Source organism: Rhea pennata, chromosome Z (assembly GCF_028389875.1).
Source record: "Rhea pennata isolate bPtePen1 chromosome Z, bPtePen1.pri, whole genome shotgun sequence".
Taxonomy (NCBI): Eukaryota; Metazoa; Chordata; class Aves; order Rheiformes; family Rheidae; genus Rhea; species Rhea pennata.
This window is the reverse complement of record NC_084702.1, coordinates 45,225,467-45,240,484: the sequence shown is the minus strand read 5'-3', so window position 1 is coordinate 45,240,484 and position 15,018 is coordinate 45,225,467.

Genomic DNA, 15,018 nt, shown 5'->3' with positions numbered 1-15,018 from the left:
CAAACGTGGAAAAAATTTCTAGAGCATTTGTCTGGTGCTTTGCATGTGAAGGTGCTTACGCATTGTAATATACACCTGCAGTTCTTGTAGTACGTAATCATTCAAGGAACTGATGTTGCAAAAGTCGGGTTTATAATGTTCTTAATCAGAACTTTTAAATCCATAAGGTGATTTCCTGTATTTACCTCTAGAAGAAGCAAAATCTCAGCGAAATGAAGGCTTTTGATCTTGTCTTACTTTTGCTGATTATAATATTTTCCATTAAACTGTTCTATTAAAACAAAAGGTGAGATGGTTCTTTAGATTACTAAAATGAAAGTGAATGTGAACAGTACTGGCTTCTCAAAGTGAACTCTTTGGTAGATATCATGAATACCATGTTCACTGTTCTCTTAATACATTTGAAAAAAAAATACATTGAGGAAAACTAGCTTTCCTTGTGACTTCTAGGTATCTTCCAGAGGATTAGAAGAGTTAATGTAGAAGCAGCACAAGCAACTAACACAAATCTGCTGTTTGACAGACTATTAACACCAAAGCAGATTTGTGATCAGGTACCAATGGCTGGGATACTGAGCCAAGTCTTAAATTAGGTGAAATCAGGTGACTTTTTTTTTTTTTTTTTTGAAATGTACCCAAGTTAATAGGCATTAATTCCATTCTTTATTTCCGTGGCTTCTTTCTTTTTGTTTCAAGTATACGTTTGTAGTTTCTTCTGGTCTGCTGTGTTTATGGCTTGTATTTACAACCCTATGCATTGCATGTTTTACCTTACAGTTCCCTTTATCTTCTCTGTGTCCATCCATTGTACTGGCTCATACTTGATCAGTTTTCCTGTGTGATGATCTCTCTTGCTGAGCCTGTTTACTCTGGTGGAACTGTTAAATTGCTGGTTGGGGCTACTAGACTGTATAGCAGAACATGTAACAGCCAAACTTAAAACCGTTTTGAAAGTAGCTCATTAAACATTATTTTTTTCCCCTGGCAGAAAAGTTATTAATTAATGGCTCAAAATGTAAATGTTACTGTCTGGGGATGGAAGAAGTGAGTGGCTCAGTGCTTGGAGCACAAATAACTTTGTTTTGTGGTCAAATACAGAATAGAAGAGGGCAAATATAATCTTTTAAGATGGCTTATAAGGAAAGAGCAGAAAGGCCATAAGCTGCATGAAAAAGACTTCCAAAATCCACAGTATCTGGAGAAATGTGAGCTGATTTAAAAACAGATCAGTTTCAGGAAAGCTAGGTCGTGTTACGTTGTGGAACTTGCTTTTGAAGAGATGGTGAGAAAGCTACCCAGAGCACAGAAGTATCATCTGGGAAAACCTAAGTAGTTTTCAAAGTGGGCTTTTATTTAGTAAGAAACTTTTTTTTTTTTTTTTTTTTTTTGCTTTTAAAGTCTTAAGGTTAATGACAAGCTAATGTTAAGTTTTATGAATCAATGGGGTCTTGGTAGTAATATGAAGATCAATAACATAGCTAACAGTTTCTGAGCAAACAGTTGTTAATGGATAGTATCACTCTTGTTTCCAGGTCTTTCAGTAGTACCAGAGGATCCAAACCAGAAAATAAGCAACATGATCAGACTTTAAACTCTGCCTGCTTGGAAGGTCGGTCTGGGTAAAGTAAACTTTTAATGTTAATTTTAAGGAAGTACATATTGTAAAGAGAAATGAGCAAAAATGAGCTTCAGTGAGAATATAAACACGAAAAACTAGAAAAGTTCCTTAGGGGTAGACTAAACTAATCTTAAAGTGGAGCTACAATACAGAAATGTAATTGAGTAGTAAATTGGACTACCCTAGGAAAAATACAGATCTAAGATTAAAAGTTAGGTAGAGTTATTACAATGCTAATAACTTTAAAGAATGTCTAAAAAAAAAAAAGCCATTTTAAAATAAAACTACGTGCATATTTCTTTGCATGTAATCTGAGCAGTTCAGAAGTATGGTTTTACTGATGACATTTTTGGGGCTTGGCAGCATTTGCATGAGTGGTTTTCAAGTGATTTGGTCTGTTAATTGGGTCATCAGTTTCCATGATGGGTGATTACACTGAGCGCTGTAAGTGTGGCAAAAACACGTATCTGATAGATCCTCAGAAAAACACATTTAATAATGTGTTTGCATCATTGATTTTTGTCTGTATCACATCACGGTTTTTAGCCTGAGGTTAATTCCAACTCTCCAGATCCCTGAGAACCTTCAGACAGGTTATGTTTTTCCCCCCAGTGATTCTGCCAGTGAAGCTTTTTCTCTTATTGTTCCCTCATAAGGGAAGAACTGTCCTTCGTAAGGGCTCTTGGGCAGAATCAACTGTGTATCCAGGACTAGAATATGGAAAACTTCCTTATTTGGAAGGAGTAGGGGGAAATGCTAGTTGTCTGAAGTATTTCTTATAATGTAAAATCTAGGTATTGTTGTTTTATTTATATATATTTTTATATATATACGTAAATATATATGTATGCTGTATAAGTATAGGAATACTTATGTAACTTCCATGAGATACTTCTGTAGATGTTGTTCTGTGACCCTAACCGAAGGAGTAGGTTAGAAGGTGTAGATTGAGTTATGAGATGCCTGTAACTGACCTATGATGCATCACGGATTCATAAAAATCCATCTTGTGTCCCAAAAATAACAATCAGCAATTCCTTGGCTATTTTTCCTTTTCTCCAGGTGATGAGGAAAGGGTTAGTTTTCCCACACAGAACGCAAGGACTATTCTCAATAACTCTGCCCCATCAGGAATTGCCTTTGGTTATTTCATTTGACTGCTTATGAATGTCCAGTTGCATGGCAGTAGTTAAGATTAATTTCTTCTGCTGCATTAGTGGAAATCCTGAACCTTCTTATCTTGGGCATTTTTATGGGATGAGTTGATGAGGAGAATGCTCACCTGATGTTTCAAAATTCAGTCTGTTTTACATCCTTCTTAATTTACCCTTAGCTTTAGTAGCTTGGCAGTAGAGAATGGCATCAAGGCAACCCTACAGAAGAATTATCTAGGCCACATTAGAAGACCTCAGGAAAGGAGACTGTTTGGGGTGGGGGGTGGGGATCCAGAATCAGCTGACTTCAATGAAGACGAAAGATAAGGAAATTAACTGATTGTGTTTGGTCTGTTTTTAGGAGATAGTTGTATAAATTTGCAAATGCTTGATGGTACTTATTGAAGAATTAGTCTGGAGTGAAAAGAGGGGGAGGACAAAGATGGCAGCTCTGCACAATGCTCCCTTTTTCTATGGGAAAGAAAGAGTGGGAGGGCAGAAAGGAGAATCCACCAGAATACATCAGGAGGAAGGCTGAAACAATAAAATGTCAGAGGGGCAGCACTTGCAAGAGTAGGAAGAATGAAATAATGTATGGTTTCAGTGTCAAAAGAAGCAAAGACATGGAAGAGAGGGTTAGGAGTGTGCTGATCTCAAATGTGTCTGGAAAACACTGGTTAGATATCTCAGGGGGTTTAAAGAGGATGATGGGACGTTTTAGCAAAATGCTCTGATTGGAGCTGGGCTGCAGAGAAGGTGGAGAAGAGGAGCTTAAGGCTGTGTGTGTAAGCTTGCATACTTACAGACGTAGAAGAAAAAGTTCTAGAGGGATAAAATAATAAGCTGAATATGACATTCAAATAGGTACTGAATGCAAATCCCCCAGTGTTTCTCTGGTATCATGCGGCTCTACATAGTGACAACAGGCATTTGGTGCAATTTCATATCAAATGTAGGAAGCTACCTGAGCAAGTAGAAGTGTTTATACTGTAAAATTACTTTGTTGTTATTTTCATTAAAAAAAAACAAGGCTTCAAACTTCTTTCTCTATTGCAGCATAAACATCAAATATGATGTGTGGTAAAATTATTGCCCAATTTCATTTTTGCTAGACTCCTGCCTGCTTCAGCTGCTGATGACCTGTTATTTCTGTGAAGGTCGTGGAGACCTGAGTGCTAAAATATGCAAGAACTTTGAAAATAGCATTAACAGCTTGAACTCTTTATGAAAAACTGAGCAGGGCATGTTTTGCTGTAGAGCTTTGCATTAACCTATTTTTTTCAAAACTCTCAAAAAATGTTGAACAAAAGTGTTAGGTATGGAGATGCTTTTAGCGTTCTATTTCTGGCCCAAAATATTGCAATGTAAAGCTTCACTGTGTGAGTTACAGTCTGCAAATGGATGAAACTATAGAGAAGAAGATATAATATCATAGTGCACTAACATATCTAGTGGCAGAGCCCCTAGATACTTTTTAGCTGAGTGATACAGAGTGGGGAGAAGAGTGCAGCAGATGTAGGATTCATTTTTCTGCCTTAATTAAATGATACAACATTTCAGATCTTAATTGGGACAAATGTCTTACAATATTTATGAAGGAAAATCAGAAGATAATCCGAACAACTATTGCTCCAAGCAACTGACTCAATGCAAGATTTCTATCTGTCTATATTAATATTTTATATAAAATTTAATTCTCTTTAATTTTTATCAGCCATTACTGAATGGAACAGCTGGTTCAGCTGATATCATTTCAGAATTAGTTTTCATTCAGAAGTGTTTGGAAAAAAAAGTTTAGTATCAGAGGAAGAAATGCCTATTTTGATATTGGCTAAATTGGTAGACAAAGCTTCAAGTAAGTGGTTGCAGTGCCATTGATTTAATGATTTTAAAGTAGAACTGCACACACAAAAAAAAACATTCATCACTCCAGGGAATACAGGTGGGACAAGATGATCTATAAAAAGATGATATCTATAAATTCTGTTTTAGTCATGTTTTAGAGCTATGTTTCATAAAAATGAATCCATGATTAAACATTTCAGAAGAGTTGTTAGAGGGCTGGATTATTCAGTTCTCATCAACTAGATCAATTATTGCACACAAGCACCTGATAGTTTTTTCCATCAGTCTGACAATACTCTTTAGAATATCTTCAAAGGCTAAATGGCTATCAGTGAAAGGAAAAGAGGAAAATAAGGCTGAGGAATTTTCATAGTGAATTATAGGATTTATAACTGCTCAGAGGTGTGAATTTTAGGATGCTTTCTTTACATTGGAAGGTAACTTTTCACTATGAATATTTAAAATTATAGTGGGATGAAAAAAATTGGAAATCCAGAGGCCTGAATGTATTCCTTCTTAAACTTATTTTACAAATTTAAACAAATTCTTTATTCACTCTAAGCTTCTGAAGAAGGCCTAAGGTCTCACAGGCAGTAGTGCTAATGGTGAAGCAAGCATCCATCCCCCTTAAAATCAGTGGGGGAGTTAAGTTCTTGAGCAATGGTGTTGGGACCTGAACTGCCACTAGCAAATCAAAGGAAAAGTGGGTTCACTGGCGTCTTTATGCCATAGTCTAGGAAGTGCCAGTTGGTGTTCTTGATTATGTAGCTAAGTTAGAAACTGTATAAGGAAACCTGAATAACTCAAACTGTTATTAAAATAATATATAAAAAAAAGATAAGTAAATCTTATTTTTACTATATTTGAATGTTTTTGTTTGCATTCCAATTTTAGAAGCTCAGTAATACACTTGGTATTTTTGGTTTTTCTCCTGTCATCTTAAAACTATATTTTTTAATTAAAAAAAATTTAGATCTTCTATGTTCTTATTTATATTCTTAAAATATACATTTCATCACATTTGTAACCAAATGCCAAAAAGCATAAAATTGTGATAAAATTATGAGATGACGACCTTCAATTGTATGCTTTCTGCTTTAATTCTCTCTGAATCTTCTCTCTAATATTAAGCATTTTTCTGCTTAGAAGCAGTTGTGTTGCTGCTTATACAGCTACTGACCTCTTTTGAAAGAAAATGATGGAATTAAGAAAAAGGTAGTGGTTATTAACATTTTGATACTTCTAAAGTAGTATTGAATCCAGGGTGTTACCAGTATTGTGATTGCTATTACAGTTATCAGTAAGCTTGTTGTCTGGCCCCGAAAAGTTACTTTAAAATGAGTATACAAGCAGGGAACATGCCATCGTTTATGGTTTAGTCTTGCTTTCAAATCAATGGGAGAACAGCCTTTGGCTTTAATGACACAGGAGCTAGACTTAAGGAAAAAAAAAGCTGTATTCCTCTATTCTGATATCAGTCTTTCTGCTAGCTGCATGTTTCCTCATTTCCTACTTTGTGGAGGCTTCATTGATTAATTTAGAACTTCTGGCTGAAGACAAGATGGTTTTGGAACAACAGGAAAGTCTCAAGTGAGCAATCTTTGGGAGAAAATTCTTACTCTGCTTACAGGTTTGAAAAATGTTCTTAGCTGAGACTCTCCTATCACAGGGGAAATCATTCTTTGCGTGCTTGGGGCTTTTTGTTTTTGAGTGAGCTGTGGGAAGAAGGCAGAAACCTTAGTTTGACATCATTTAGTGCTTAATACTAATTTATAAAAATCCTGCCAGTGAAATATGCAATAATTGTGTATCTGGCTAACAGTGGGGGAGAAGGCAATGACAAGAGGATCAATAGGATGTGTCCCAAGTAGCCTTTAAATATACCTATCCCCCCTTCCCCAAGTTATCTGCAGTATTCCAGTTTACACTGCTTGCCAAATGAGAAATTTTCTTGTATCGTTGATCTGGAAAGTCCATTTTTAATCTTGATCTGGAGTGAAATGCCAGTAATCCTGATTCTTCAATTGAGAGAAGCTTAAATATCCTGCAAAGGGAAGGTCAGCGATGCTATGTTCACTGGGGCAATTTCAACACAACAAGTAATCGTTCTGATTAAAGCTTCTGTTGAGACCGAATGTTTTGTCTGATTGGAAGACTAAATCTGTCCTTAATCACCCGGATAAGATGACATCACTAGGATGCTATAAACTGTCTAAAAGATTAATGCCCACTATCAAATGCAAACTTAATCCTGAAGTTGGAAAAACAAGAAAAGGCTACCTTTTTTTTATAATTCTGTGACCACTGCTAATATGAACTGTAACTAAATGAAGGTTGCTACAGCTGAAGAAGAATGTGTTAACTGTAGAGAGAATTTTTTTTTTTGGACACAATGAATGACTGCTTGCTAACACGACTATTCCTGGCATGTGCAAGAGAAAATGCTGTTCTGCATGCTCTCAGCATGGCACAGCACCTGGCTCACGAGATATTACTGGGAGCCTTCTGTAGTAGGAATTGCAATACAGTTGAGTTTACAACTGTAGTAGGAGAGAGCAAGTGAGATAAATCCAGCATGTAGATATTTAATTATGTAAGAATGAGACAGTCCAAAAAGCAAGAAGCTTACAAGCAACCTGGAAAAAAATCAAGAAAAAATTTATTTGCCCAGGCAAACTCTGCCACATTTCAAACAGAAAACAAAATCCAATCAAACCATGCGTGACTGATTAGGAGGCTGAAGGAGTCTATCATGGGGGAAAGGATGACATTCAAGAAATGAAAAGCCTTGTCTGTATGAAGGGGGCAAGGCAGCCAATATATTAGGAATTAATCAAATGTGTAAGCAGTGTAGGATGGCCAAAAAGATTGCTTTACTAAGGATATCTGAGCTGATAGTTAAAAGTTCTTTAAATGCATCAAAAGTAAAGAGTCACTTAGGGAATTGGTGAGACTATGTGAGAAAAAGGTGTCAAAGGGGTACTCGGGTGATGAGGCCCTGGCAGAGAAGCTCAGTGAATTCTTTGTGCTGTTTTTCACCATTGAACATGTTGGGGACATCCCCCCCCCCCCACCACCACCACCAAATTCTTTTCTAACAGAGAAGTCTAGCATTGTTTCCAACAGAATGGGAAGTTTTAGGGTATCGGGGTGTTACCTGCTTTTATTGCATGTGGCCCTAGAGCAAAACAGAGCACAGAAGTTCACCTCAGAAAGGGAGGAAGGTCTCGGAAGCCTGCTGGGATTTGGAGCCTGCCCTTCAGATGCAATGTGCAATGGAGCAGTGGGGGAAACTGGAGGCGATCTTGGGTTTTTTGTTGTTGTTTTTTTAAATAACCAAAAGTAAACTGGGATTTAAGATGGCTTTAAACTGGAAGCGATCTTGGGTTTTTTGTTGTTGGTTTTTTTTTTTTAATAACCAAAGGTAAACTGGGATTTAAGATGGCTTTAAGAACAAATGGCCCAAATCAGTTAGATTTTGGCAGTTCTCTTGTACAGAGAAATCTAGTTTTCACCCTCCCACGTGTTAGTAATAATATGATAACAATTGATGAGAAACATAGGTAATTATTAATATGTCAGATTAAATCTCCTTTTCAGGTTACGGTGGAAAACAGCAAATAAACCACCTTCTGTAACTTTTGCATCATGACAAGCTTAACACCTCAAATTATTTTGAATTCCCTAAAGTTTTGTTTGTTTATTTGTTTATTACTCAGTACTTACTGCTGAGTACTGAAAATGGAGGAGGGTACAGGAAATATTTTGGAGTCTGCAATTAATAATTATTGTATACATTGGGTGAAACATTGTAAGCAATGCAAGCAGCCTTGTTGAATGTAGAGCCATAATTTAGTTTGTAAAGTTCTTGCCTATCTTTCAAGGTGTTTCTGCAGATGCAAATGTGTTTATATTGGTTTTACTGTATTGTAGGTAAAACTTTACAGTGAAAGGTGAATTTCTACATTCTTTTCTTCTTTTCCCAGTTAGATTTTCTCTCTTATACTGCAATTCATCTTGTTTTGTTATCAGTTCAAAAGTAGTTAAGATTGGAAACTGAGCCAAATTTGGAAGCTCTGAGCTGGGGTTTTTTGTTGTTGTTTGTTTGTTTTTTTTTTTTTTTTTTTTTTTTACAAACATACTTTTTTCAGTAGCTAACCGTGAAATAAGAATGTGACTTGGCTGCTGAGCGTAAACTTGGGCCTTACAGGCCTAGCTGAGAGCAAAGTCTATAGTAAAGCTTTGAAAAAATAATATTTTTTTGTTTTCCCAAGAAATAAGCAAGACCTTTTTCAGAAATCACTTGGGTGATTCTAGTAAAGGGGAACGCTTTTATAAAGATGTGAGAAATCGCTGGAGTTGGCTATTGCAGAGCCATTGCTCTGAGAACAGGTCTGGCACAACCGCTTTTAAAACATTTGGGCTTTTTCCAGTTCTCAGAGGGAAAGATTTTAGGCTGTGAGTGAGCACTATAGTATCCAGCCTGATCTTAATGTATAATTCAGCAATACCTGTATCAGATCTTTAACTTCCGATTGAAATACAGCTTGCTTAGCTGTTGTGCCTTTATGCTCTCTTATTTGTTGTCACTGTATTTAAGCATAGATTATTTTTTTTTTAAAAAATGTTTTCTTGAATTGGCATCTCCGGTTTTATTTTGATTAAAACGGAAACTTTTTTATATAATTGGAAAGTTGGAACGGTCGCAAGGACTTCATCGGAGAGCAGTGCCAAGTCTCAAAGTTCAGTGTTTTCTTGGCAAGATGCAGGACTGCGTTCGGGGTCTGCCGCCGTTTCAATCCTGCGCTGCAGCCGTGGGCTGGGCACGGGGCGAAGCGCGGCCCGGCGCGCTTGAATGCTTCTCTTGGGTGCATCGCTCGCGTGGGGCAGGGTGCAGGCAGGCGTTTGCTGCGGAGCAGCTAACTGACTGGCCGGCCCTGCGTTTCCTTCTCCCAGGCACCGAACCGTCCTGGCTGCGTTAAGACCGCTTCTGCGGGACGAAGCTTGAGGGGTGACGTTCTGCCTTCTGGCTGATCCTCCGGTAGCGTCTGCTTCCAGACTCGCGTTCTGGTTACCTCAGAGGGGCAGGCTTATTTTAAAGTGTATTTCTTGAGTGAAATATTGCTTCAAAGCGTGTACTGTGCCAACTTAAATTGTGGGCTGAGTAAGTATAAGCAAAAATTAGAATCTTAATTTTTTTTTAAGTGTAATATTTCACCAAATCTTTTTTTTAAACAACTTCTTAGCACAGAAAAGTGCTGTTCTAGGTTACCAAAACTACCAAAAAAAAAAAAAAAAAAAAAAAAAAGAAGAAGAAGGAAAAAGCAGAACTTTGCTATTTATTTTTGTTAGTATGTCTCACGAATCTAAACCGTAGCTCACTGCCCCCTCAATCTCTTGTTCGGATCTCCCTGCCACTGACTTGGTGGTAGCGCTCACGCTGTTAGACCCACTGGGACGAGGGGTTCGCGGCTGCCCGTCCTCTGCCTCCGGCTGGATTCCACCGCCACTCGCTTAAGCCACCAAAATAGCGGGGAAAAGATCCAGTTTGTTCGCTGGGTCCATTTTAAGCCATTCCAGCAAGTCATATTTTGCCAGGTGGTCTGTCTTTTGTTTTACTACTACTTTGGGTTTGATACTAACCACTGAAGGAAAAATTTGGAAACAATCTGAGATGAGTTCAGAAAAACTGTGTGTGTAGCAAAGCTCAGATCATGTTAGTGGATTTCCATTAATATTGGTCTGAAGGTACATATTAACTACACAAGTGGAGTTTTTTTACATGTCATGAAATAAAATTATAACTCTTAGTTGTTTTCCTTAACACACAGACAAAAAAAAAGAATTAATACTGAAGCATGCATTTGCACTGAATAAAAAGCCAACTGGAATGAAATATACTTGATATTTATTCAAATCTGTATTTAGATTGCATATTCTTTATTCTGTGAACGTAGTGTTAGGGATTTCAACTAAGCTTGTCACTGTTTCCTTTAATTTCAGTGTTGGTCCTGTGCATGCTATGTACCTCATTAACTGGTTAGCAGATTTTATAAATGGTTCAAGTTTAGTGCCAAGTATAAATTATTTTTTGCAGGTTATTTAATTGCTCTGCTTTTCATTTCATTAGCTGCTGCAATTAGGTTATGTCTAGATGAAGGGTATTGGTACTTCATACTCCTGTACAGCATGTATAGAGAAGAAGTTGCTGAACTTATGTATAGAACGTGAGATAATGTAGGTTCCTATTTCAAAGTACTTTTCAGTGCATCTGTAGCAAATTAAAACAAAGATAAATACAGAAATGGATGAAGGAAGAGCAGTAAGAGCAGGTTTGTTCAAAGCTGTTTTGTTTCATGTAGTTAAGATCTATATCACATTTAAAATTGTGCTTTACTGAGCAGAGATAGAGAAGAGAGCCATAAAGCTGCATTGCTGTATAAATAAATGAAGTATTCTGTACAGTAAACTTAATAACCAATTTATAAGTTAATTGGGAGGGGGTTGAGTGGTATTGGAAAAAATACTGGTTTTACACCTTAAACTTTATTTCTCACAGTAATTAGAGTTACTGGAGGGGAGAAAGGGAGGACTTACAAATAAATTATTTTAGGCTGAGTGGTGCACTCATGTACTTCTTGCACTCAAAGATTGCTCTATATGTTTAACTCCCACGGTTTATTTGGAATTCTTGCTTTTCCATTACCCTAATGGTCTCAATTAGTGCTATTTTTCTGTGCATCAAGAGAGTGCTAATTTAATCTTAAATTCAGAGTTAACAAGTCATGCATCCAACCGTGAAATACGGTTTCACAACTAGGTGGGAACAGTAGAAAGTACATAAAGCATTACTTGAAAATATAAATATGCTCCTTGCATAGGTGTTAATGCTCTTGTACGTCTATGTGTTTGCGGTGCGTAAATGTAAAGTATTTCTCAAGATCAAAAGCTAGGAAGTTTCTGTAATAAGCTGTGGAGCCCAGAGGCAAACTGAGTCCCATGTGATGTGGCAGTTGCTAGGGTAACTAGCTTTATTCTTGAACACTGAGTATAAGAATTTCTGTTTACTAAGTCAGTTTTTTTCCTTCCTTTCTTTTTTTCTCTTTTTTTCTTGCCGAACAAAGGGGTGGTAAGTAGCATTCTGCTTCCACCCTGTTTTTTTTCTGGTGACATCTGACAGGGATGTTTGACCTCTGCTTTAAAAAATGGGACAAGAGAGGCCTTTGCAGGTGTGGTCTCATTTATATATAGGTTATGTTGCATTTTAGAGCATATTTGACTTTTCCATGCTTTTCTGTGGCAGTAAATTTTTACTCCCACTGACAGCAGAAATGCTTTGAGCAGAATAAAATTAGCTGGAAAACATTGAGCTCTGTCGTCTTGCTTCTTATTATAATTCGCAGTGTGGTTTCAAAGAAATCTAAAGGAACAGCATTTTTAAAAAGAGAATAAAAATATAACCATTTCATAGATTTCTGCACCAGCAACAATGGAAAACAGTATTTCTTGTTTTCCACCCTGAATAGGCAAGAGGACTACAACCAATGCAATGACTTCAGGTTTAATTTTATTTCTGTTTCAAATCCTCATTGTAATAATAAGTTTAAATAATAAATAATAAGTTATAATAAATAAATAATAAGTTTAAAGCGTTTTTCAAGATTTTTTTGCTTAAAAAGGGTACATCTATTTCTGACCCTTTTGATAAAAATTTTGCTCAATTGTGACCTAATTTTTTATGAAAACTAACAAAATATTTTTTGTGTGTGAAACTGGTAGAACGTGCCATTTAGTATGATTTTATTGCCAAAATACCATTTCTGTACCATTTGATGAAAATAAATTTGGAAGAAGCTTGAAAAAAACCCTACTATTCTGAGTGCAGCCTTAGCAACCAACCCACTTGGTTGCTCTGAAGAGGATATTGCAATTTGTTCTACCTCTGTGAAAACCAAATGTCACAACAATTTCTTTAAATAATTAGTGAAATAATTGCTTTTCTTTTAGTCATTTGCCCTTTGAAAAACAAAGCTCTTTAAAATTAAACACCAGTATCTTTAAATACAAGTACCTGAATTTAGACATTACTCCTAAATGTGAAGGATTTATTATGAAAAGTACTAAAACCTGCTGCTCCTACTGAAGCCAGCAGCGTAGAATACACAGCATGGGTGGAAATGAGGTAACTTTAGGCATTGAGTTTGAAAAATGTCACTGACTTAACCTGAAAAACTTTATTTCAGAACAGAGTCAACATCCTTATGTCTGGGAGGTGAACAGCTTACCCCAAGCTCCTTCACAGGACATATTTTTTTCTTATTTTTAAGCATGGTAGTTGATGCTTATAAAACAAATAATATGGTTTTGAAGAGAAATTAGAGGCAAGAAATGAAAGCTTTGGATGAAAACAATAATTGCTTTTAAGCATTCTCTAAGCTACTTGCAAACTTGGTCTGAATTTACCAGTTTTGAAGGAGAACATTTCTGACTGATCTCTTACAGAAATGAAGGAAGAAGTGCTTCATTTTCTCCAGTAGCGAGTTCCTGAAGGCAGGCAGGATTTGCATGCATAGATCATCTTGCAGGATCAGAGCCTGAATTTTAAACCCTTCATGATGGAACTTGATTCTCAACGCTATATTTAAGTGATGCTGGCGACTCTATAAAATAAATAACTGGAAGTAGTGCCGTACTGAGTATAGCACCCAGCAGAACTGCAGCTTCATTAGTGTAAGAAAGCACCTTAGGGTCTTTGTATAGGAGAATTTATGGGTAGGCGTAGCATTAGTACAACATCATTTCCTATTTTAGATAATGTGTTCAGTTGTTCCAGTAAATTTGTGAAGTAATTTGGTTTTAGGAGCAACTGATGCCTGGATATAGCTACAAAAATGTAGGTCAAAGCAGGCGTGATTTCAGTTAATTGGAATTGTGTTGGGCAATTTCCCTGCCTTGACAGTACAAAATTCAGCACTCTGCTAGATGCTATCATCCCTCTCTGTCATCTGGAATAATACAGGCCAAACCAAACCTTGTTGTGAAAGCTCCTTTGCTTTGTCAAAATTTCAAAACGCTGAGTTAAGCTCATTAAGGCAAAACGCTCCCAAAATTGGTTGCTTTTCTTAGGTGACGCTTTTGTGTGTCCCAAAACGGTGAAAAGCAGCCGAGATAGATTTAAAAATGATATATTGAGAGGCCGGTGTCAGTAGCACAGCTAGAGACTGGCAATGAAGAAAGGTAACCATACGTTTTCACCAGGTTTCATTTTAGCTGTGTAATTAGTTGGCCAACTTCTGTAAGTTGTATCTGGGCTGACATTATGTACTTGCTTATTGCGCAAAGAATTAAAAACTCGGCTTTAGACTTCGCCAAGTGAAGTGAGTCTTCTCTCCTTTCTAACTGCATGAAAACTTTTGACATTCTTTTTGTGCAAGATCTAAAGCATTCCCATTCTAGGTGGGGGAAGATAACTTCTGCTGGGAAAAAAGACATCCCCCCTCCCTCCCAGAAGAGGGGAACTGTGCCTAATGGCTAGAGGAAAGTTGTCTCTTCCCTGGAATTTCACAATGCAACGGGAAGAACTGGTTCCCTTTTTTCTTCTCCTCTGGTGAAAGTAAGCTTTCTGCTTAGAGGGCAGAAAATTAGAAGCAGCTCAAAAAGAGGGTAATTTTTATTTTTTTTCCTATAGCTATTTAATATTACTTAAGCCATACATTTTCTGAGTACCTGAAACTATTGCTATGAGTGGTATGTAACCAGGGAAAATCTTGGCACTTCAAAGGGACAGAGTTCTTTTGGCCTATTATTTAGCCTGCTTTATGAAATGCTCGGTTATCCTTATAAAACATTTACTTTTTGTTGAGAGGAAGAAAATAAACTAAATAGTATATATACTCTTTGTAGAGTATTTGACCTGTACTTGTTTGTTCCAGCAAAACCACTTGCTCAAAAGTTGATCTATATTGCTTGTTTTATACATATCAGGCTAAAATCATCAAATCCATTTTCATGCTGTGCAGCATTGGTTGTAGGCTGTTTCACAGATGTGTCCTGTCTTCCACCTCGATGATTTTCTTTCACGTATCATCAGTAGTAATGTGAGAAGACTCTTTTTATTCTTGAGCTGTATAGTAATTTTTTTTTCCTGCAGATAGATTTTGGAATAATTACAGATAGGGGATGTGGAATGGTGAAGCACCTTGAAAGAAATGAAAATAGTTGGGGGAAAGCGAGGGGAACTCTTAAATTTCTTTGTTTTAATGCTAGCAATAGTTCTTTTTTTGCAGGCTTTAGATAATTTCATAAGAAACCCTTTTACCTCCAGAAAGTGAAATTTAATTTTTTCAAAATAGGCTTTCTGGCCTTTTCTGGTGTAGGAGTTTCTAACTGGGCAAATATTGA